The sequence below is a fragment of the Periplaneta americana genome, chromosome 3 (assembly GCF_040183065.1).
Source record: "Periplaneta americana isolate PAMFEO1 chromosome 3, P.americana_PAMFEO1_priV1, whole genome shotgun sequence".
NCBI classification, from domain to species: Eukaryota; Metazoa; Arthropoda; class Insecta; order Blattodea; family Blattidae; genus Periplaneta; species Periplaneta americana.
Genome location: NC_091119.1, coordinates 143,091,675 through 143,117,189, shown reverse-complemented (window position 1 = coordinate 143,117,189; position 25,515 = coordinate 143,091,675). Strand labels below are relative to the sequence as shown.

Here is a 25,515-nt window from a genome sequence, read left to right as displayed (position 1 = left end):
CTAAAAAAATTAAAATAAAAAAAATAAATATTCTAAGTCCTAGCATTTCTTTGAAAATTAATTGAAATTATAAATATGATAATGTGCAAAAAATGATAAATTAAACGCAAATGCAATATTACGAGGAATGGTGGTATCAGTAGGCTAATATCTTCAAAAATAGTAACATCGGTTGAAATTAAATGTTTGATAATTCAGATCTCAAAGTTTTCACTTCATGTTAGAAAACATTAAGTTATAAGGAGAAATTCATATAAAGGACACGTGCAAATAAATGACAAGATGCTCCTGAAAGTGTGACAATATTGATCAATTAAAAAAAAAAATTACAAAATATTGAAATCTCAAGCTTTAAGCCCGGAACACTAATAATGATTGTTAGAGAAGAAAAATTTGCTCCGGCGCCGGAGATCGAACCCGGGTCCTTGGTTCTATGTACCAAGCGCTCTAACCACTGAGCTACGCCGAAGTCCGAGCCACAGGACCGGATCGAATCTCCCTCCTCTAGTGTTTTCTCCATGTAGGACCCAAAAAAATATATACTGTATATTATATAATCTTTACGTAGCTGTAACACTAAGCCTAAGTCTAAGCCTAAATTTACATGCCAGATTAATGATATATTATGATCTTAGAATTAGCGGTTATTTGCTGTCGATCTGATACGGAGATAATGGAGCAATGGTGGAATCATATTTGTGCAAACCAAATTCATTTGGAGGCCGAAAAATTATAATTATGTAGATCTAAATTCGTAAGGTGTAGTGCTGCTGCTGTCAAATCTTTAGTGCCTCTTTTAGCATATATATATTTTTTAATTTACTCATAAGTCATGTTACGCATTAAATTAGCAATACAAATATTACACGATGACATACCATCTACCATAAAAATTATAGATTTCTCGTATATACATTGTGTATCAAACTGTAGTAAGTACATTATTGTTTTATTTTTCATTACTGAATTTGAGGAATTTCTATGTTTTAATATTCGCGATTATCGCGCTCTATCATAAATGTTGTAGTCTCTAAATATAACCTGGTTTTAATCTGTATGGCTCGATGTTTTAGTCTCATATACTGAAGTGAATTGATATGACACTGATGAATTTGAATTTTGGAGTCACGTATTCCTACTACAGTATTATCAAGCTACTTGCAGGTTTCGTCCTCACAGCAGTGTTCCTCGAGACCTTGAATTCTCGCCTGCTGTTCTGACAGTTACACTTGGCTACCCTAAACAACTGTTGTTTTTATGTGGCCCATGTTCAGTTTGGGGTATCCAGATATAAACGGACCCAATAAATGAAGCATTGTTTGCAGGCCTCGAACTTTATTCTGAGGCTTGAATACGTATGTAAACAGTAGTTAGGAAACTTGAAATATCACTCGTGAATTCTCACACACTTCATCGATTTGTTTTATGAGATTCATAGCCTATTTTAGTTTTTATTTCTTTGGTTTTTTATTATAAAATAAATTATTTACTTTTATTACGGTCCCATGACTTAAAAAAACCAAAAAGCTCGTAGTATTGAAACTGCTTCTATATTTTAAGTTATTCGGTACAGTAACCTCTTTAGTAAAGTGACCCATAAAATTAATGTTTCCATCAAAACCTAATTTCTTGTTCACTTCTATAAGTTGACTGTTGGTCTTGCAGAGGCTAGCCGTAACCCTTCACCATTTGAAATTAGTGGTAGTGGGAATTGTAGGCTGGCCTTTTTGACTATAATTCCTATTCTTCTAAAACATGTTTCCTTTTATATGTTCCATTCGCCGCAGGAAGTTAGTTGGTAGTCAACGTTTTCACAATAAAATAGCACACACCCAAACCTCTTGAGGTCTTGACTGTTGATACGAGATTGACAAGGACTGTGTAAGGACCACCCATGGTTAACATGATTAGTATTTTCTTATGAAAAGAGCTACGTGATTAACAATGATGTCTTATAATAACTCATCAGTAACTTCCAAGAGTGAATTCGAGTAGTCATAGTGTCATTCAGCCTTGGAGAACGTAGGCACAATAATACAGAAATTGTATCCATAAATTCAGCCACTTCACTTCGTCATAACGATGACTATACATTAATTAGATGCAGTCAGTTCCAGTAGAGTGTGGAATAACGAATTCGAATAATTCTAGTCAACGTTTTAGGTTTTTTTGGCTGCAAAATTCCATAGCATGCAAAAAACTTTTGATGCTATGAAAATAGTTGTCAGAATGTGTATTTTTGCGTATATCTGTAAACTCCATTAATTATGAAGTCGCAGCTTCTTGATGGTATTTAATAATTCTGTAAGGTTGTATTGAACTAATATTGTCAAAATTAGAAGATGACCATTTTCATAGCAGGTATGAATGAAAATTTCTGTATTAGTACTAGTTTTTTTTAAGTTGGTTATTTTACGAAGCTTTATCATCTAATTACTCTGGTTATCTAACGTCTGAGTGAGATGAAGGTGATAATGCTAGCGAGACGAGTCCGGGGTCCAGCGCCGAAAGTTACCCAGCATTTGCTCTTAGTGAATTGAAGGAAAACCCAGAAAAAATCTCGACCGGATAGTCCTAACCATAAATTGAACCCGGACTCGCTCGTTCACGGTTAGACAGGCTAACCATTACTCTACAGCGGTAGACAGTACTAATTTTATAATCTATAGTAGTCACTGCTTAAAAAAACATTAAAACAACCGTTGTATGTTGGTTTTCTTGAGACTGTTTGTCAACATCTGCGGTTTTGTAACATCCGTGAGTTGGCTGAATTATATGTAAATGGGGAAGTGTGTGGGACAAGTCTTCCATTAACTGTGTAGTCCGTTCATCTGAGAAAAACCACACAACTCTCATTACCATTGCCAGCTTTGATAGCTCTCTCTGTGTTCAATAACAGAGAATGTAGGAAACGAGTTGATCTGGTGATATTAAACTATGATGGAACGAGAATGTCAGGGCAAACCGAAGTGCTACGGCCATTTTATTTGCCACATATCCCACAAGATCGATCCAGATTCGAACGCTGCCATCCTTTGCTGAGAAACTGTTGGTTGATGGAAGTAAGATCCAGCTTATCAACTACGGATATCGAAATCAGAATTTTGAAATAAGTCAGTATTATCCATCTTTACGTACTGCTACACGTTACGTTTATATACAAGTGAATTAACAGTTAGACGATACAGTATAAATAATTTCATTATTTATGTGCAAAAAGTTGAATTGTGAGATTTGAGTCTTACGTAATACTTAAAATCTGTCAGTAACACAGCAACCAAAAATATATGACAACTGTTCTCTCTCAAAACATTTTGCATGTGAAGCTGTTGTACTGTATGTGGTTGATTCTTGAAATTGGTGTCATCAGTGAAAAGAACAATTGAAAAAATCGGTATGTCGCGTCGGTTTGAGAGGTTTCACAAATTTTAATCAGTGAGAAAAAATAAGAAAGAAATAAAAATTGGAAATACAAAGAAAATGCCTATAAATGCTATCGGAACATTTGATTTGATTTGACGTACAGTGTCTGCAAAAATTGTGTCTTTGAATTAAGAGGTCTGTGTGTTTGTCTAGGATATAGACAGTTTTTGTAGATACGTTAAATTCATGTTAAATTTCAGTTACAACTTTATGACTTAGTAATATGAAGACGTTAAGAATATGTATATATCTTATCAAAAAGCACCATTTTTACGTATACCTTCTGCTTCAGCAGGCAGTATTCCATAATTTACCGTACTTAATATCACAGTCCTAATTTATTATTGGACTGGCGAATTTCCATGTATCTGTACTGTATACGTAGACTACTACATCAATAGCCATGTGCATATATTATGAGTAAGAAATGTAACAATAATAATAATAATAATAATAATAATAATAATAATAATAGTGGAACTGGCCACCCTACTCCATTATCTCTTGGCTTAGTTGCCTCGTAAATGACGTCTTATTGGTGTCACTATGAAGTTCAGACCTGTCGTCGGACAGTTGATTAAACTCAATAATAATGATAATAATAATAATAATAATAATAATAATAATAATAATAATAATAAATTAGGTTATAATCTGAACAAAGAGTAGTTCTCACAGTAATTCTATTGAATTAATGTCTACATTTTACATTGAACATGCTCTCTAAAAACGAACTCCGTAGATTAGACTGCCTTTATAGAGTTTAATACGTGGTACTATGGTAAGCAGTAAGGGAGAAAGATTATGTTAAGACTAGAGAGCAGCAGAATAGGGCTTGCAACCGGTTTTCATTCGACCGGTCATCGAGCATCCGTCAAGGTCCAACACCCGGCCGAATGTTCGAATTTCAACCGGTTGCCTCTGATGTTTTGCAAGCTAGACAGAACACTGACATTTTCTGAATACACAAACGGAGGAACAATTGAAGTAAATTTACCATATGTACTTTAAAAATGTATTTGTTTAATATAGGTCTACAGTGATTGCATACTTTTTTACGCTTATCTTCATAACATATAGATAAACAAATGGAAGCCACCGGCGTGGCTCAGTCGGTTAAGATGCTTGCCTGCCGGTCTGAAGTTCCACTCGGGCGCGGGTTCGATCCCCGCTTGGGCTGATTACCTGGTTGGGTTTTTTCTGAGGTTTTCCCCAACCGTAAGGTGAATACCAGGTAATCTATGGCGAATCCTCGGTCTCACCTCGACAAATACCATCTCGCTATCACCAATCTCATCGATGCTAAATAATCTAGTAGTTGATACAGAATCGTTAAATAATCAACTAAAAAAAAAAAACAAATGGACACCGGTAACAACAAAGGAAATAAGTGTAATGTATAATATGAAATATAGTGTGTAACGAAATGCAAGAATAGATTAAATTGCAATTACTAAATAGAAAAGAAAATAAGTACATACATTTTGTTGTAACGATAACACTTTAAACTCGAAATGAGTTACCTCTAAACAGTAGTTGTTAATGCCTTTTAATTACTCTAAGCAGATGCATCATTTCATTAATAAATCATTTTTAAGAAGATACGTTTTGCTGTCGACGACATCAATATTATAATACCTGATTCAATGAATGATATGAATGAATATACTAATGAATAATATGAATAAATCAATGAGTCGCTGAATGGATGCATCGATAGATGATTGATTGATTGGTTGATTGATTGTAGTGAGAGAAGAAGAATTATCAATTAAATAGTAGACCTACACAATGGTAATCGCGTTCTTGCAAGGACTCTTGGAACTCTTGCATGGCTCAATGTGGTCTGCCTTTGCCGTCCACCCACAAAGAGTGAGAAACAACTCGAATATTCATTAAGCCGAACCCGAGACCCTCCGCAAGACGGAAGAGCTTTGCATACTGACTAAAGCGCCAGACGTTCAATAGCAATATATAATTTATATTTTTCGTAACCGGTTGTGCACGACTCTAGTTCAGACAAGTGCTCCATACCTGTAGTGAGTAGTCACTTGGGACAGCTTTACCTTACCACAAACCTATTTAAAGGTATTGTCAAGGTGTTTGAGTGAAGAGGTTCGGCCTTGGACTAAGTTAAAGACCTTCCAAATAGAGGAAAGTGGGCCACGAATTTGTTAAAGTCTTTTGAATTGTAAGCTAAGGAATGGTACTGACTATTTTACCGTTATCTTTATTGCTGAAATCTTTTGAATGATGCTTTTGTAAACGAAAGAAACCCCAATACACGCACCTTCGAACTCTTTAGTGGATGTCCAACAACGTGGAATGTAAATCGCCCGTATTAAACCTTCAGTTCTTGGCTCAAGGCAGTGGAACAAACGAGTGAAAGTTGTAAAAAATGACTTAGCGTATTTTAGTATGATTCATATAGTAAACATGTATTGCATAAATCTTTGCATACTAGTATAAAGCGTGTTGGAGGAGTAAGAACCGCAAGATAGCCATAGTTCTTGTGCGTATCGCATCATAATGACTTCCTTGATACGTTGGTACTGACGATAAAGATGCACGTAATCACATAAGAAAATACAACAATGCATAGGCTGTAGAAGATCTGTATCAGGCTGAACTGTAACTCTTTTGATATCTAGTTATTGGAAACTGATGCCTTTTTCTAGGGGCAGGTCTTGTAAGATTTATAGTGCAGAGAACTCCTATGGAGTAGTTTTTCTCCGAGTATACCGATTTCCATCATAATGCTTCCAATTGGCTCTGTTGTCACCGTATTATCTGGTCTCAGAATAATTTCTGCTGTTGATTAAAATTAAATCCGTGGCGCGACAGCCCATGGCGGGCCAAGCTGCTAGACTCACGGCCACACGTCTCAGTAGAGGTGAACAATCATTCAAACAGTAACTTACTGGGGTAACGTGTGGTCCACCGTTGCAGCTGACTTGAGAAACAAAATTTAGTTACTCATTCCACAATGGCTGATAGGCGATATAAACAGTGCCGGCAGAGCGAGGGAAAAGAATAATTGCTATTCAACCAATGGCAGAGGTCTCATTGCACGCTTGTCTTGAAGTTGGGAGAAGGCAGAACGCTTCAAACCGCTCAACTTCAAGATAAGCGTGGCATGAGACCTCTGTCATTGGTTCAGTAGCAATTATACTTCTCTCTCTCTCTCTCTCTCTGCCGGTACTGTTTACGTCCTTTGTCAAACATTATAGAACGAAGTACAGTGAAACCTCTCCTTACGGACATATCCAAGATACGGACAGATTTTTATATCCCAACTGAAATAATATAGAAATAATGATAAATTTAACTCTCGTTTAACGGATACTTGTTTCACAGTCTTGAAGCTTGCTTTACCTCCTGACTGCGGACAGAACTTGGATTTCAAGAGACTAATGTAAGTGTTACAAAAATGAAAAAAATTGGTTTTGAGAACTGTACAGAAATTCCTAACATGAAAGAAGACAACAAGGGTGTAGGCTACCACTAGCCCAGCTGGCTACCCCTTGTAGCTGGAAGTGGGTGGATAAACAAAGTCATAAAATTTAACCTGTCTGATGGGTCCAAGGTTCCCGCGATCGTGAAATTGTATTTGACACATGATATGGTTAGTAGAATTGTTCTCTTCACTTCAATCAGTTGTTCTGTTTCGACAGACATGGCATCTGAACGTAAAGGTTAAGTTGAAAACTGTAAATTACAATAGTGCATAACTGTAGACCTAGAATAAAATTGCGTGGCACAGTACTGTGTTTTCATTTTTCAGTATTATCTATTGTTGTTCAAAGTTACAAAGAATCTACTGTAGTACAGTAGAATGCACTTAGAATTAAATTACAGTAATACATTTCATTTAAAGCATGGAGGGATAAATAATGCATATTATAAATTTACTGTAAGATTGGGGAGCCTCCCTCCCAATAAAAAACACCTCCCAGATGCGGACAGATTGTTACGTCCCATCGATGTCTGCAAATGAGAGGTTTCACTGTATAATATCATGATTATAATAATGGTCATTGATACGTAATGGTAAAAGTACGAAATTATTTTAATTGTTAATGAGGGTTAGACTACAAATTTTCAGGTAGAATTTGTTTAATTTTTTTTAAAACATCTTAAATGAGAAGCTATCAAAGTAATTATTGTGGGAGTTTATGTGTGCACTGGGGACACGAAGACATTGGAAGAAGAACGGAAAAATGCTGGGTAACTTTCGGTGCTGGACCCCGGTCTCATTTCACCGGCATTATCACCTTCATCTCATTCAGACGCTAAATAACCTAAGCTCTTGATAAAGCGTCGTAAAATAACCTACTAAAAAAAAAAAGAACGGAAAATGCTAACATGTGTGAAGTATTAAATAACACTAGAACATAGTTATAGTTGTAGCTATTTATTTAACGATGCTTTCAACTGCAGGGGTTATTTAGCGTCGAAATTCAACTTGAGCGAGAAATGGCTAATAAATTTTGCCTGGAGGCCTCTATCAGGGCCAAGATTCTATTACTTGTCGTTAATCTACAGCATGGGACCCACATTTTATGGTCCTAAAATGCATCGCCATTAGCCGAGTTGGTTTGAACTCGTTAGCCCCGGATCCGGCAGCAAGCATGATATCCATTAGATCACCGAGTACGACCAGGTCATTTATAAATCATATAATTAGATATCTATAGAGGAAAGATCAGCGTTGAAAGACTTAAAAAATGTAAAATAAATTCCATGTAATGGAACAGTAAATAATGTTAACATAATTAATTTAGGTTTTTCTTAAGATTGATTTGATAACGACGAATTCTTCTGTAGAAGTGGAGGAAACAAGCTAGTGTTCAGGTTAGTCTATTCTAAAGAGGGAAATCGAATCCTAACCCTTCCGAATGCAGGTCAGACACGTTACAGTTCAGCCAATTTGCGGAGTCGTTAAATAGAGGAATAAATGACCCCTTCCAGCATCGATATCCAAGCCGTGGCTATTCTCGAGGGGAGTGAAGGATGTTTCTCATCATGTCTGCAATGAGTGTGCTCGGCTGTATGTAAAACTGAGCACTCTCAGTTATTGGTGCAGAGGGTAAAGAAGATTACTCTTTCATGGTCTTTTATATTACGTCGAAAAAGATCTTCATCAACATCGCGTTGCTAAGGCGGCGGATCGTGAGATCTTTTTTTTAAGCACTGTGTAGTTTTTTAAGGATTAATTTATCTACGTAAATATTAATTTTTTGGTCTTACAGAATTGTCTGTTATGGTTATCATTCATTGTTAATGGAGATCCAGTGCTGGGGATTGAGCCTTGGCGTAGTTCAGTGTTTAGAGCGTCCAGTGTGTAGAACTGGGGGTCCCTGGTTCGATCCCCGGCGTCGGAGCGAATTTTTCTCCGTTAATAACCAGTGATTAAGTAATTTTTGTTTTTAACGTTCTATCTAATTTTGTCTAAACAGGAACTTTGGCATTTCCGAAGCTTTAAAATGCACAGTGTTTCGGACATTAATCCAAATTACAGAACAATTTAATGAATCAAGACCTGAAGTACTGTTAGTATTGCTGCTATTTTTTCTTCTCCCTCATTTTTCCTACTATAGTACCAACTTTAAGCTTAAACTTTGTTGTGTCCATTCAGGATGTGTCCTTCCATCTCGATTCTAAATGTCCTAACTCTCCATTTTACGTGTTCCTATTCAGTTTGCATTTCTGTTTTACTGTCTTATCCGAAGTACAAAAAAGTACTGTGATTATTTAAAGTCGTGCTACTAGACTGTAGAAATACTGTATTCTCTGCATCCATTATAGCGAACAGTGATTTTAGAATGCCCTCTACAAGCGTTTTTTCGACAGTTCGTTCGTTGTCTCTCCATCTGTATGCAAACCTCTCTTAAACTCTGTGACGAGTTTTGTCCATAATATTTACAGTCGTAACACAAGAAATAACCAATCTCTTGTAGCGTGAAGTTGTCTTAGTCTAGCTTCGTTCGTAGGCATGTATTTATTTATTAGCACTGCAATTGAGTATACTCTCAGTGGCAGGGATATATAATATACAATAACATGACAATAAAAAATACAATAATTATAGCAATAACATTACAATATTACAACAAATAAAATAAACGTAAAATTAGTTCTATCTATAAATAAATGCAATAAACCTAGAACCAATGACTGTGCTGTAAATAACATATATTATAAAGCATACTTAAGCAAAAGTAAACCTATTTCTATTAAATCCAACTATTGTCAACTTAAGTAATTACAAGTCATCTAAATTAATTGTTAATTTAATTATATGATACAACTTAAATAATAATAACACTGTACCTACATTACTATTAAATCTCAGCCTAATCTTTTCTACCTTTCCTTAAATGTATTGATTTTGAGAGACCCACCGTGAAAGATTGCCGCAGGTAAGCTGTTTCAGTCTACTATTGTGCTATTTACAAAGGAAAATTTTGCCACGTTTGTTCTTTTCCGCATTTAAATTTCAGAATATGATTAGCCCTGCCTAATTATGATGGTGTCACTAATTTAGTATTGATGTCGGTCCATGCTTTGTGTCCCATTTTTTGCCTTAAACAATGCGCTAAGTCTGGCTTTCCGTCGCCTTGATTTTAGCAATTCCCACCCTTCCTTTTATTATACTATCTTCGCCATGTCCCTTCCTCATTCTGACATATTTTTCTGCCCTGCGTTGGACCTTTTATATTGAATCAATTTGAGTTTATCTGTAAGGATCCGAACCTACTGTACCGCTCCATATTTCATTATTGGTCGAACAAAGGTTTTGTACACCAATTCTTTTGACTTTCGGTTAGCTTTCTTAAAATATGCATAGAGAAATGTTGTGTTTCCCAGGCTTTCCTTGTAGTATTACTGACTTGTTCCTCCCAACCCAGTTTGTTATTAAAATGTGTCCTAGATATTTACAAGTGTTTACTTGTGGCAGCGGTGAATCATATAGCTTATAAATCTGTACTCTAATGATAATGTTTTGTTACTAAGATAATCATCGAAGAATTTGTTGTATACAGAATCCGTAATTTTATAATTTACGCGAGAAATCCGTTGTAGAAAACACATCTGCGAAGGCACAACATCGTTAAAAAATTCTGTAGCTACATTGAAAAGGGTGGCGTTCATCCATTCACAATCTTAATCAACCGATGAGAGAGCTTCGACCTGTGGTGGCTTTATCCTTGACAAAATTATGTTTCCTGTGCTTGGGTAATGAACGTCTTTTCTTTTTGCTGTGAACTCACACTTTGCAATATAAAAAGAAGCCGTATAACATGTGGTGCTATTCTCCATTACTGTTATCACTATTTCATTGTCTTTGAATAATCACTAATTGAAAATGGACGCCAGGTAATTGAAACGACCAACGCCTTCATTAATTTTAACATAATCGTTTTGTTTGTACAGAATGATTCGAAAGATTTTGTCCAACTCGGTAAGATTCAGATGAATCGAAATAGATCAGCGATTGAATTGGAACTAGTGTCCATCGGATTCAATCTGCTTGTAGTGAGTCCATAGGCACTGTCACGCCTACATTAATCACTTTGCAGAATCATAATGAACAAAGTGTACTTAAATTAATTACGCATTGCTTCTGTAAGTTATTTAATAATAATAATAATAATAATAATTTTCTGAGCCCTTAAATGAAAAGCCGGCGTTCAGCTGATTTCATATCACGAGGTCAAGTGTCACGTCATAAAACACATAATAGGCTACTCAGAGTAACACATTATTGTAATATTGCAAGTAGGCCTACTTAAATATGAATAAATGAGAAACGATTGTTTCTTCAACCCTTGGCAGTCTCTAAGTCCGCAATGTGATTTCAGTGTGGCGGTGCCTATGAACCCTCAACACTGCAGTTTGAATCCAACGGACATTTTTTATTCAAAAGTTACCAATCTCGAAGTTTTGTCCAATACCTTTCAATCACACTGTAGATGTTTTCGATGTGGATAACATTTATCATTAGGAGTATATTGGGTTTGCTTTACTTTTAACGAGTTTACTTGTCTTTAGAAGAAGAACAGCCAGAATATTCAACAAAATGTCGAAGTGAGGCCTCGGGGATACGAGAAAGAGAGCTCTAGCCAGTACAACATGTCATTCTGTAGGAGTTGTTCGTGACGACAAAACGTGCTTGGAATGTTATTTTGAATGCTCCTAAAGTCTACTTGAAATCGATTTCTTCTGATAGTCGCTTGTCAAGGTTTGTTTTCCAAATAACTGAATGGACTCGAAGCCTCGATAATAAGAATTGGGTTGAATAATGAAAATTGAAGGTGCAAGAATTATGTGTAATTTGTATCGTGTTAACTTACAAGGAAGTGAAGTCAGAAAAATCAAATTTGGAAGCGATAGAAATTAGATTCCTCGGATGGGCTTTGAGGTGAACTACATATCTACGTTAACAGAAATGTTTTATCATCATCATCATCATCATCATCATCGCTACAGCCCTAAGTGGATCTTGGCTTCTTCAACAATTTTCCTCCATTCGTCTCTCTCCTGTACTTTTCTTCTCCAATTTCTTATTCCCATACTTGCCAAATCATCTGTCACACCATCCAACCATCTCAGTTTGGGTCGTCCAGGTCCCCACGTTTCACTGAATAGTACCTTTTTTGGGATGTTATTCTCCGTATTCCTCATTACATGCCCCAACCATTTTATTCTCGAGGATTTTATGGCGGCGATTATGTTATGTTCACCATATATTCTGTCTATTTCGCTGTTGTATCTCTTTCGCCACAAACCTCTGTCATTTATTGGACCGAATATTCTACGTAGGATCTTTCTTTCAAAAGATTTAAGAGAATTTTCTTCTGCTTTCGTCATGGTCCAATAAATTTTCATACAAATAGAAATAACTGGAAACTTCGTGTTTTGAGGATGGTTGATGATAGATATGGAAAGATGGTTTCAAATTACAATTCAAGAGGCCATTGGAGGACCGAGAAAATGTGGAAAAAACATTTCCATAGAGACTGAATGGACCTTACAAAAAGTAGGCCTATCATGTTGATAATTGATGATAATGAACAAAATTATGGTTAGCTGACATGTTTCCTCCTTCACTTCAGTTTTTCTTAAAATTATTTTACAATTTATTAATCGTCTCATTTAATCGATTTTTAACTTCTGTAATCTGCAGTCTGCTCACCATAACTAAGAACTAAGATAAAAACAGAACACCTATGCAGTGTTGTGTAGAATAATTATGATTATTAATTAATTATCCACCTTTAATTATTATTTTTCGTACATTATTTATATTGTGAATTTTATTTCAACTCAACAATAGATTTTATTCTTCCAACAATAATTCCTTTCTACAATTCACCTTAAATTCTCTCGTCAACAATAGGATTTTTACTCAACACAGTATTCGTTATAGCACTCCACTGACGGAAATGTCAATTTACTTGGACTATTACGAACAACAATGAACTGTTAATCTTAACTAATATTTACAAAGCACTATTTACAAATCAGAGCTATCAGTTCTCAGTTCACAGTTCTTCTAGCTCAGTCACTCGAGTTCACAGTATCTCGAACCACAGATCTTCAGAGACAGTTCACTGTACTCGAACTCAGGTCCCTCCAACTGCGGTCCACTGCACTCGAACTCAGGCCTTCGGATGCTGATACAGTTGCGGACGCACACTCGAGTCGAACTCCGGTACACAAGACTGGCTTGCTTGCTCTGGCTTTCTCACTGACTGGCTGACTAATCAACTGAAAACTGCTGTCGTTCCTTCGCGTCCGTAATTTATAACCACAGCGACGTAGCCTCGAAAGTTCGAATTCGCGATTCTTCCACTTCGACGGATTTCTCGGCCTCTCTAGGCAAGCAGAAGATGCGCGCGCAAACTCCCTTGCCACGTAGGCCCTTCCCCCTTACTTCTCTCCGCCGCGCGCCATCCCAAAGTGCTCCGTGAAGCCCGCGTCGGCTCACGCGCGGTCTGCTCTCTTGCGGGACGCTGGTCGTGAGTTCGAATCTCACGTCGCTGTCACAATATTATTCGCTTGAGTATTATGTATGCAGTATTGTGCAAAATAATGGAGGCGTTGTATGGGGCAAAAACATGAACATTACGACGAAATGAACAGAAGCGACTAGAAAAGCATTTGAAATGTGGATGGAGAAGAATGGAGCGTGTGAGGGGACAGACAGAATAAGAAATGAAGAGTGGGTGAAGAAAGAATGATGCTGAAACTGATCAGAAAGAGAAAAAGGAATTGGTTGGGTCACAGACTGAGAAGAAACTGTCTACTGAAGGATGTACTGGAAGGAATGGTGAACGGGAGAAAAGTTCTAGGCAGAAGAAGATATCAAATTATAGGCAACACTAAGTTATATGGTATATTGGGAATTAAATGGCTTTTCCGAAACACGCTATGAAATGTTTCACATAAAATAATTTTTTTTTCTCTCGAAAAGGAAGCAAAAACGAGCGAAATTGTATTGAAAATTGTTGTTTTAAATATCTCAAAGAATAGTCCCCTGAAATTAATGACATTACTTACGGTTCGAAAGTGAAATAACCCTGCAGATTTTCAGAGCGAACAGCTCATGTGGTATGTAAAAAAAAAAACGCGTAATACCATATTGGTGGAAAGTCCATAGTTTTCTCAGAAAACAAACTTTTACCAACCTAAATGTTTAACACCCTCTTATTTGGCAACTATCGCAAATGAGATCGTGATTTTTATCCACATCGATAGAAAATCTAATAAAGAATTATTTTATCCCTCTGGCGTATTTCAATAGCGTAGACGGTTTTCGTGTAAATTTAATTTAAAAGCCACTAATTTGAAGTCACTGACCGATGTGACCAGTTTGCAACATTGTTGCCAGAAAGGGAGATGGAAGGTTGTTCATTAAGGCAGACAGACCTGACTTTGTTGAGCTCTTACATCTATATTATGAGAAAAAGTGTGTTAGCGGCGATGTTGCCTGACTGCTGAAATTTCAAACTCAATTTTGTAATTAACCGTGTATTTAATCACAAAACGTAATACAAGTTGTCTATTCTTTTAAGCGTGCCCTATCGCCCCTTTCAATTTGCAGGATTCTTTCACTTTCACCCTGTATACATACAATAATAATTGAAGACATCCTCGGAAAAAGGATGTATCACAAAAAATTATTGAAATGTGTGTCTTGGTGGGAAAAGTAATTTTGAAGCATTTATTTAGGACACATTATTGCATACACCTGTGGAGTAACGGTTAGCGCGTCTGGCCGCGAAACCAGATGGCCCGGGTTCGATTCCCGGTTGGGGCAAGTTGTTTCCCTCAACCCAATTTGAGCAAATGCTGGATAACTTTCAGTGCTGGACCCCGGACTCATTTCGCCGGCATTATCACATTCATCTCATTCAGTCGCTAAATAACCTAAGATGTTGATACAGCGTCGTAAAATAACCGACTTCTCCTCCTCATTTCGGGTAGATCTTCAAATATGTATGTACCATATCTCCCGGAATTATTTCCATACTGAAGGAAACAGTTTAAGGCTTTTCGTTTCCTCTCTTGAGTTTCAAACAGCAAACGGCAATCGTTTGGTACAATGTCGACCAACGGATACAATTTTCCGTGTTATAAAAACTATATATCCGTCTTTTACATTTTGTGCGTCTCTAAGGTGAATGTAAAGACAGAATTTTCCTCTCGAGTACTGTCAAGAAAAAACTATTTACATTTCTTAAAATGCCCAAGATTTGGCTGCTCGCCATGTTGAATACTTTCCATACGAAATACGTTGCTCTCATACCGCAGCAGGTTTTATGTTTACATATTTAATGTGGTTATAATGGTTCTAGGACGAGCTTCGGAACAGAATATACACACAGGGGAGAGAATTTATTTCATTCTATTTTTTTGTTTTCTCTGTTCTTAAGAGGTCCTCTTTCGAGATGATAGAAATATATATTTTTGAGTTCTTATTTTCGTTCGTAAGTACTGTCTTTGTTTGCCGTATAAACTTCTAGAAACTTTGCATTGATAGCGGATGTTACTAAAAATAGTATGTATAAGTGAAGTTATGTGTTAGTGTATGTAGAATTAAGAAATACTTGTGTTATAATTCGTGTTTGTAACTGTAAATTCAGCGAACACAGATTTGATTTCCAGGCGGAATTAGTATCCGTCGCAGTGGAATTTAATTTGTTCCGTATCTTGTAATAGTCATGTGTTGTTTTAAGTATTGTTCTGCCTAAGGTTTGTCTTATCCGTTGTTTATACTACAAATAGCCAAATTTATAACTTCATAGTACTAGTCGTCTACTCATTTCGGTATTGGCGACATCTATGAGCCCGCTTGTAGAATCGGGACGAATAGCGATAAGTTAAGGGTCCTGCCATTACTTACGGCATGTAAGGAACCCGGAGGTTCATTCTCGTCATCGGTCCCTATCCCGAGCAGGATTAATCCAGTTTCTACCATCATATACCACCTCCCTCAAATTCATTTTAATATTATTCTCCCATCTACGACTCGGCCTTCCCAAAGGTCTTTTTCCGTCCGGCCTCCCAACTAACACTCTATATGCATTTTCGGATTCGCTCATACGTCCTGCCATTGGACAAAAAATATCAACGTGATAATATTTTATTTATAAAATTATAATCTCTGCCATAGTTCACTCAGCACGGCTTCTATTCGAGAAATCGTGTGCGAATTATGGTGAACAAAGCTACTATGGGACAGATTTCCTCGGAATACGTAGTGTTCTCCATTATTACTTCTTAATTGTTTCATACGCCATTTCATATCAATATATCATAATCTCAGTAATTTGAAAGTAAGTTGCGTTAAATAAGGAACATACATAGTTTCTTGCCAGACTTGTTGACGCTGCGTCGAACATGAGATTCTGTGTTCGATGATTATCTCACAACATGGAAGTATGAATGTTATGTCTACTGTGAGATTGAATGTTGATTGGCTCAATAATTGATTGAAGTGTTAGACAAACCTACACGCGTCCATATGAGTGTCCAGAGTTTAATTCTCTCTTCGGTCGTTGATTGGTCGTTGTCCCTTTCAAATAGGGACAGGATTCTTTTAACGTACCTAAGTCTATGACATGAACTTTCAAGTGTCTTTTGCCTTCCGGATCTATCGCCTTGCTGGATTTGTACTCGCTAACCTAGAGGCCATTAGCATTATACCATCGAATACATCATTATAATTTTCTTGCCATAAATTTGTCAAATATTCTGGTTTAACAGGATCTTCCCCCACCCCTTTTTTTTAGTAAATTCTCTTGTCTCGCTTTGAATGATTGAAGCACACAAAATTGCTTCTCCTCCTTCATTAATTTTTAATTATATTATTGTCGGGTATTTAGCTCGTTATAATATTGTAGAAATGTTAAAACCTACACTAACTGTTACATTTTAGAAAAGTAATGTTTGAAAGATATTTTGGTAGAACATACTCTTAATCATAGACTGTCATGCTTTTCGTAAGTTTTTTTTTTCTTTTAAACTGAAGGGATAAATGTTTAGAAAGTGTTATGTAAATAATAAATATATTTATTCAAGACTGTGTCATCGTTTAATAATTCAATTTTTTGAGCTTATGGAATGTTGACCTAAGCTAGGTTGGAACATCGACGTGTTTTAGCATTATTGCGATACATTTTTTTTTTTTTTTTTCATTTTAAATATAATTTGCAGTATTCAACTGGTAGTTTCCCCCCCCCCCTCCCTAGAAGATTTAATTTACATGTATTATTCTCTGCCCTTTGAGAAATGTAAAATCTGGCAATCCTAGACTTTGGCGAAGGCCAGACGTGATGTTGGCCGCGTCTCTGTCCGTCTGGTACAGCTTTGAGAAGTGAAACCCGTGGCAGAAGCGTAGGAAGCTTTTTATAGATATCTAATTTTTTATTTAAATTTACGATTCGTCAGTGTTTTACGTCTCTGACGATCTATTACATCATTATTACTATTGTATTTTCTATTTACTGCTTGCCAATCTTTCAAATATCAGGCCTTTAGAAACGTTATGTTGTCATAATCACCATTATCGTAATCCCTTTCTTTTGCTTTTTTACTTTGAGAATTGGTGTTATTTTGGCATGTCTTATTGTCACCATCCACTGAACTCCATTCCATTGCTCTTCAGCTACAGGATTAGGACCCAGATGAGCACCTGCCATCTGCCTCTCAACTGCGTAACTACCAGACGGAATAGGGCCACTAAATGGTCAGTGCAGTGAGTCTCGAAAGTGTTATTATGGGACTCTCCTTAAACCAGAGTTGGCCATCTATTGTGGCTCCCCAATTTTTCCATCATGAGGCTGGGTGGGCCACGTGCTACCATTGCTCTGGTTACTTAATGCCATCACCATTGCTCCTATCATCCTATTCGTTTCTTCCTGCAAAAATTAATTATTATTCATGTAATCTTCACTGTCATGATCGCCATTAAGAATATTATTATTCCTTCGAGATTTTTGTTTCGTATTCCTCTCTCAATTTGTAGATAGATAGATGGATTTATTGAGACAGGCGCCCGTCCAGTATCGTGATGAATTTAGGCAGCTGCGTTAGTAGCGAAATCTGGTTTGGGAAGCTAGCTATAACGGCTGGAGACGACATCATGCTAACCACACCTTATGCCTATACTAGTTTGATGCTTTTCATCTCTGTATGTGGACCTAAGGCCAGGTCGGCCTTAGTCTCTATGGGATGACGTGCCACGGATTTATTGTTACTTTTTAATCTATATTGCATTCGTTACTCATGCAAATGGGAGATATTTGGGAAGTATCCAGAATGTCTGACCGCCCCCACACTTGCCATGATTTTATAGTTGATTAATCCATTTGACGAATAGTTTCGAAAGTGGAACAGTGTAATTGTATCCTTGGTTATGAATCAGAACTAACATCTCTGGACGCCTGCTCGCTCAAAATCAGAGCCTTCGTATATAAAATGAGAAATATAATGTATAGTATAAAGCACTCCAGATACTTTCGAATCATTATTGTTTTCTTGAAAAATTGTTGCTGAACTAATTCCATTTGTGAATAGAAATTTTTTTAATACGGAGCTCTTTTGTTTATGAACTAATGCCCGGAATTATTTTAGATTGTATCCGGAAATGCGTAGATAACGTCATGGAAATGACATATGTTATTGAAATCCTCTTTTGTTCACCACTCTCATTATTTTTAAATTCCTAATGCGGAGTAATTTTATGTTGAAAACATATGACTTGGTGATTTTGAAAGCTATCTACTGTTGTAACAAAGTCTAATTTTATGTAATATAAAATTGAAAGTATTATAATCATTAAATTAATTTCAACTAAACGTCTTTATATCAAATGTTTTAATATCATTATTTTGTCTCGGTCACTTGCTAAGAAAAAAACTGCCTACTGAAGGATGCACTAGAAGGAATGGTGAACGGGAGAAAAGTTCGGGGCAGAAGAAGATAACAGATGATAGACAACATTAAGATAATACGGATCGTTTGCGGAGATTAAGGGGAAGGCAGAAAATCGGAAACATTTGAGAATGCTGCGTTTGCAGTGAAATACCTGCCCTTGGGCAGAAAACTAAGAGTGAATTGAAGCTTATATAGAGACAATATTTTTGCTAATTTTTTTTAAGCAGTGGAACATAAATTCCCGTGCAAGAGATTTGATACGCCACCGTGTTCGTTTTAACGACACAGCCGTCAAATGACAGCTGACACACATCCGTTCCATAAACGGAATTCGAATCAGCGCTCAGCGACCTTGGTTTAAGACTTCGTCAAACTTAGTGACTTTCTTGACGTAGGCTATATATTCATATGCCTGTGTTAAATTCCAAATCTCTCTGCAGTGCATGTGATGGGAAAGCATATATATCACTGTTGGTAGTGATTCGTCCTTCGCCCTCTTGGTGCTATTCGACAGGAGTAGGCTATTTTCCGGCACCGGGTTTCCCCTTCTTCCTTCCTCACCTTCATCGTTATCCTTATCCATTCCCTACATTACACTTACATGAACACTTCACATACACTCACCCTAGTACACAACATAACTCTTCACAGATACATATCTTGCATAACGTGGCCCACCGAAGTGGTGTGCAATTTGAAAATGGGTCACAGTCTTGCCATCTATCCGCAGTATGCGGAACCCGAATCACGCAAATTGAAGTGGGTGGGCATTAGACACACACATATTCTCGCACTTCATTGTTTAGAGTCTCAGACTGTAGCCAGTTCTGACCCAACTCATCTTCTGTAAGATCTGCCTTAGTGTCTTCCTCTTCGATTTTTACTTTTTCATTCGGTTTTCAATGCCGCTTTGTCAACTATTATGTTATTTATCGTCGATGAAGTTGGTGATAGCGGGATGGTATTTGGAGAGATAAGGTCGTGAATTCGCCATTCGCCTTACAGTTGGAGGGGACGGGGAAGCTCGGGGAAAAACCGAACAAAGTAATCAGTCCAAGCTGGTATCGAACTCATGCTCTAGCGCAGCTCCGAATCATCAGAAGGCAAACGCGCCTATCATCTGAGCTACGCCGGTGAGCTACATACTTATGATTATATTATTCATTACCCTGTTGTCCATACTTTGCGTTCTGTAGATTTATTTCATTATGCTATTTTGTATTGAATTGAGCTTATTTTCAGTTCTTGTCTTGTTTTGTAAATTTTAAAACTTAAACGCTATGTTTCTGTTGCTTTTATTTAATCTTCCTTAACTTGTTATAAAGTTTTACAAGATTCTTTTGCATACAGAAACGTTAAGCTTACTATAGTTGTATGAACTCTTTAATATACTTCTCCATTCTTGCCTTGGAACTTAATGTTTTTCGAAACCAACATAATTATATTCTGGTTAAAATGATATTTCTTAAAATTCATTGTAAGTAACACTTTATCTGAGAGAGGAACATAGGTTCAGGGTGTTTGAGAATAAGGTGCTAAGGAAAATATTTGGGGCTAAGCGGGATGAAGTTACAGGAGAATGGAGAAAGTTACACAACACAGAACTGCACGCATTGTATTCTTCACCTGACATAATTAGGAACATTAAATCCAGACGTTTGAGATGGGCAGGGCATGTAGCACGTATGGGCGAATCCAGAAATGCATATAGAGTGTTAGTTGGGAGACCGGAGGGAAAAAGACCTTTAGGGAGGCCGAGACGTAGATGGGAGGATAATATTAAAATGGATTTGAGGGAGGTGGGGTATGATGATAGAGACTGGATTAATCTTGCACAGGATAGGGACCGCTGGCGGGCTTATGTGAGGGCGGCAATGAACCTTCGGGTTCCTTAAAAGCCATTTGTAAGTAAGTAAGTAACACTTTATCAGCGAAGCATGGTGCACATTTTAAATTGTATAGCAACTTCGATAGGATCAATGGTAGTCCGATCTTCTGGTGTAAGCATTCCCCTTACTTACACATAGACTACAGGATATTAGTTCATAATTAGGGCTTTGCGTGTTTTTTGTGTTAACGTGTTCCAGGATCGCATCTGTCACTTAAATCCAGTGTAATCAATTCTCAGGACTTCCAGGTTAGTCTTATGCATATTTATTATGAGAGGATCATTTGTATCCCCCGCTGTAGCTTAGTCGGCAGAGGCGCTTGCCTGCCGATCCACAGTTGCGCTCGGGCGTGGATTCGATTCCCGCTTGGGCTGATTACCTGGTTGGATTTTTTCCGAGGTTTTTCTCGAATGTCAGGTCGCGAATCCTCGTTCTCTTATCGCCCAATACCATCTCGCTATCACCAATCCCATCGACTGTAAATAACCTAGTAGTATAACGTTCGTTAAATAACCAATTAAAAAAAAAGGGCTCCTTTCTGTGAACCTTCAGTTTTAGGCCTATATATGTGCATGCAGGGATGTTTCTAACACAACTTACATAATATAGCCTTCCAATCGTTTTAGAATTCTTCACATTTGATGGGGTATATGAATGTTACTAATCTGGCCATGATCTTTTATTTTCTTACTTTTTATTTGTATTATAACGCGTGCATTTTACTAATTATAAGGTTCCTGGGAAGAAGATATCCACCTGTCAGTTCGTGCTTTTGGTTGTCTTTTTGTAGGTTTTGTTAGTAGTCGTTCATTCCGTGTTATTTTCAGTAATTATATAATATTATGTATTTTGACCTTGTCTTTCTTTGCATATACTCGTATGATCATTTCATTCGCAACGACTAAACGATAACCGTTTTACAGTGCTTCGGATTAAAATTTCGGAGGAATGTTAAACAGTAAGTTCCCCAGAGGTAAATTTTAGGTTCATTGTTGTTTCCAGTTCATATTAATGATTTAGCTTCATCATACATAATTTATCCTAATCAATCTTGTTTTCAGATAATACAAGTGTGATTGTCTCAAGTAAGGTTGGTTTATTTGAAATGAATTAACATTTAATATTGATATGTAATACACACAGTAGATCTAAGTTTTTATATAGTATTAGTTTGAGTGGAATTGATCTCAAAGAATTTATAAGGATAACGTTTTTCGGTTTAGAATTGGATAATACGTGAACTGGAACACATGCACAATATATTACTCCAGAATTGTCTGTTATCCATTACTGGCTATATAAACACTCTCAAATTGGCATACTTTGCTTACTTTCATTCTGTAATGAAATAATTATATTCGCACAATATTCTGAGGTAACTCATCTGAAGCTAATTAAGCATAATTTTGCTTTACAAAATACAAACCTCATAATGGTGGCTAGTGTGCATAACATTACATACAGATTTTACAAAATTTAACAATTTTCACCTTGGCTTTTCTTGTGAGTACATTTTTCCCTGATGATATTTTATGTTAAATGTGAAGATATATTTTGTCCTAATCGAAACATACAGTACGGTATATAATTTTGATGCAAGACACAAATTAGATCTCCATCTACCCTCTGTTAGTCTCGGCTGTAATAAAAAAGTAGTTCATTATTCGTGTATTACATTCTACACGTATTGTCTAATTACCTTAAAGCTTTGAAGAGCCAAGAAAAATAGTTAGAACAACCAAATTTCTCCATATCCATACTTTCTGTTCTTTAATGAATTGTATATGCTTGTATGAAATTATTCTGCATACAAGAAGAAACTGCCCACTAGAGGATGCACTGGAAGGAATGGTGAACGCGGGAAAAGTTTGGGGCAAAAGAAGATATCAGATGATAGATAACGTTAAGATATATAATGGATCGTATGTAGAGACTAAGAGGAAGGCGGAAAATAGGAAAGTTTGGAGAATGCTGAGTTTGCAGTGAAATACATGTCATCGTGCAGAAAACTATACGTAAATTAAATTAATGTATTTTATGTTTTTTTATAGACCCTAATTTTTTACTTGTTCAACATCTCAAATGTGCAATGTTGATGTAAGCTCCATCAATGAAATGAAAATGGAGGGAATGCCCTGAAATATCGTGTGTGCGCGTGTGTACTCGTGCGTGTGTGTATGCGTCGAGAAAATGTCATATGAGCTTAAACCAATGTCCAATCTAAGATTGAATTCTTTTGTTGCTTTAAGTATATTAGAGTACAAGTTTGATAAAAAGTGAGTATCAAAACAAATTGAAAATGATAATAATAATTGATAGCTGAAAAAGAAATTGTAGTTTATTCTGCCACATTATTTCATGGAATAATTTTATTTATGATGTTCTTACAATATTGTTAAGAGCGGAAGATTTTTTTTTACGTGCGCACATATTTGCTTTCCTTTACGTACGTGAATCCCAGAATTGTCTAGTGATACAACAAATTTTACTTGGTAATTATTGAAACTACAGGTTCAGAGATTTATAACAGCAGATTTATTGTGTGTAATTTAAATACAATTGTAAACGGATGTGAACCTACGAAGGTTCAAACAAGTTGGTGTAGTTAGAACTGGATTACTTTGAAGCTAGTTCATTAAGTCCATTAGGGTGTATTCGAATTTTTTCATTATTCATGTGAAAATTATAGGCACGATGTTTCCCATTACATGGAGCACATTTCTGTCCGTACATTGCACGGCAACCCAACAGCAGAATGGTGGCTAAATATAGCCTGTGGTCTGGCGAGTGAGGGCGATTACAGGGCAAACTGCCATATCCTTGCACGATTCGTGGTACTTCTGGGAGACTGGACTTGTAACTACCCTGATTACTTAGTACTGACGAGCCAAATACTTGACATTGACTGTACTGTACCGGAGCCAAAGGAACTACATTTGAAGACGATCCAAGATTTGAATTGTGCGGAAAGAGACGACGACGAGTACAGCCAGTGTGGTTTTGACTATCGGGGACTGGATCGTTGTGCCTTTTCTTGACATTATTATTTAAAAAATGTGCGTCAGTAATGGAGTCAAGAAGCAAGTACACAAAGGTTTTAACGCGAGTGTAATTCAAGCTGAGGAAGACAGTGTGTGTGAGTTTCCCAGTTAAGAGACAAGTGGACAGGCTGTTGGAGTTCGTATTTCTTTTGTTTTGGCAGTATTTACGCTTCACTGTTTTCGACTACATGCAGTTACGAGCCTGTTGCTAAAATTTATTGCAACTTGGCTTGACTGATTCTTTTTGTCATTCGTCAAGAAAGTGAAAATTCTTGAGTTTCTTTTTCTTTTTGTTGTAGTTGCGTGATGTAGTCATATCAAACAAGTCGACGCTTTTATACATCCCGTGTAGCAAAGTCGGTAGTGGTGGTGGCGGCGGCGGCAACTAGTTAGAAGTCAAAATTCCGGCATTGATCGATATACCGTGCCTTGGTACCCTTGCCGTCCTTTCCTACGCAAGAGCCTGTGTAGTCTGCCTAACGCTTATACAGTGTTATTTGCTGAATTATTTTAGTGTTCTCACCACTCACCAATAAGATTGCGCATTGTAGCTTACAATCATTCAGGCGCCGAACGTCTTGTCTAGAATTCCCAGAGAGCTGTCATTTACGTAGACAACGCTGTTAAACTATGATGTAAACTTTAGTACTGACTTTATATTTTTATAACCCCTGCTTTCATTAATAAAATTTTAGATATTTATTTCCGGTTTCTAAATAATATACAACATACGGTAAAATATCTTTAATTTATCTGGTAACTCGTAAGACGTTTGTTACTATTTTGAGCTAGTAAGTTAATTTATATTTTTCTGTCATGTCTTCAAAAGTCAAGGTTGAAATCAGAATCACAATATTTTACAGCGATGGGAATGTAATTGTTGTGTATATATAGAATATACTGAACTTCATAAATGTAGGGTACTTAAATTATTTTAAATCATACATTAGAACCCCATTTTCCGACACTTGTAGGTAGGGATAGACAAGTCCAAGATACTCCAGTCGCCATGGCGCCAAATATTTTCGTATTTTAATCAGTAGTTTTATTATTCTGTCTCTTAAAATATGTATGCTGCTAGATCATGAAAAAAATGGGAACTGATCTAGGTATACAATTATTGGATTTATCTATCCCTGGCTATTATGTTTCAAAATTAATTTCTGTTGAACGATATGTAGTATGTTAAAATACAAAACATAGCCTTTCCAAAAATTTAATCAGTACTTACTTCCAATTTCTAAATGATAACTTATTACTAAAACATACAGAAATATATTTTTTTAATTTCTCCAGTACATCATACAAAAATATGCTGCTATTTTGAGGTAGTAAGGTAATTTTTATATTTCTGCCATGTCTTCAAAGTCAAGGTTGAGATTAGAATCACGAAATTTTACAGCAATAGGAGTGTAACTTTGTGTGTGTGTGTGTCTATATATAGATTATATTGTACTTCATAATGTAGGATACTTAAATTATACATTAGAACCTAATTTTCCGACATATTTAGGGATACCGCCTAGATACAGGGATGTCAAAGCGCCTGCACTGCGTGCTCATACTACAAGCAATACAAATCCAACAAGGTTCACTTTTTAGCAAGATTAAGTACAATCATCGTTCTTAAGAAAATGTTGTGCGGGTTCTTGAGAGCACACAGTGCAGGCGCTTTGACATTCCTGCGAGTACATCAAACTGCACTTTATCCAAAA

The 25,515-nt window shown here is 36.6% G+C and overlaps 1 protein-coding gene across 6 annotated transcripts in view; it reads left to right on the top strand.

Annotated features, from left to right (window-relative positions):
- Window positions 1-25,515, top strand: part of LOC138696589 (uncharacterized) — a 156,591-nt gene that overhangs the window by 13,817 nt on the left and 117,259 nt on the right. For 2 of the 6 annotated variants that reach the window (XM_069821739.1, XM_069821731.1), the window contains exon 1: window positions 23,706-23,895. The exons of 1 other annotated variant lie outside the window; for it this stretch is intronic. The gene's annotated coding sequence lies outside the window, so the exon portion shown is untranslated. Of the gene's footprint in view, window positions 1-23,703; window positions 23,937-25,515 lie in introns of those variants that run through there. 3 more of the 6 variants (XM_069821737.1, XM_069821734.1, XM_069821735.1) reach the window with 3 other exon arrangements.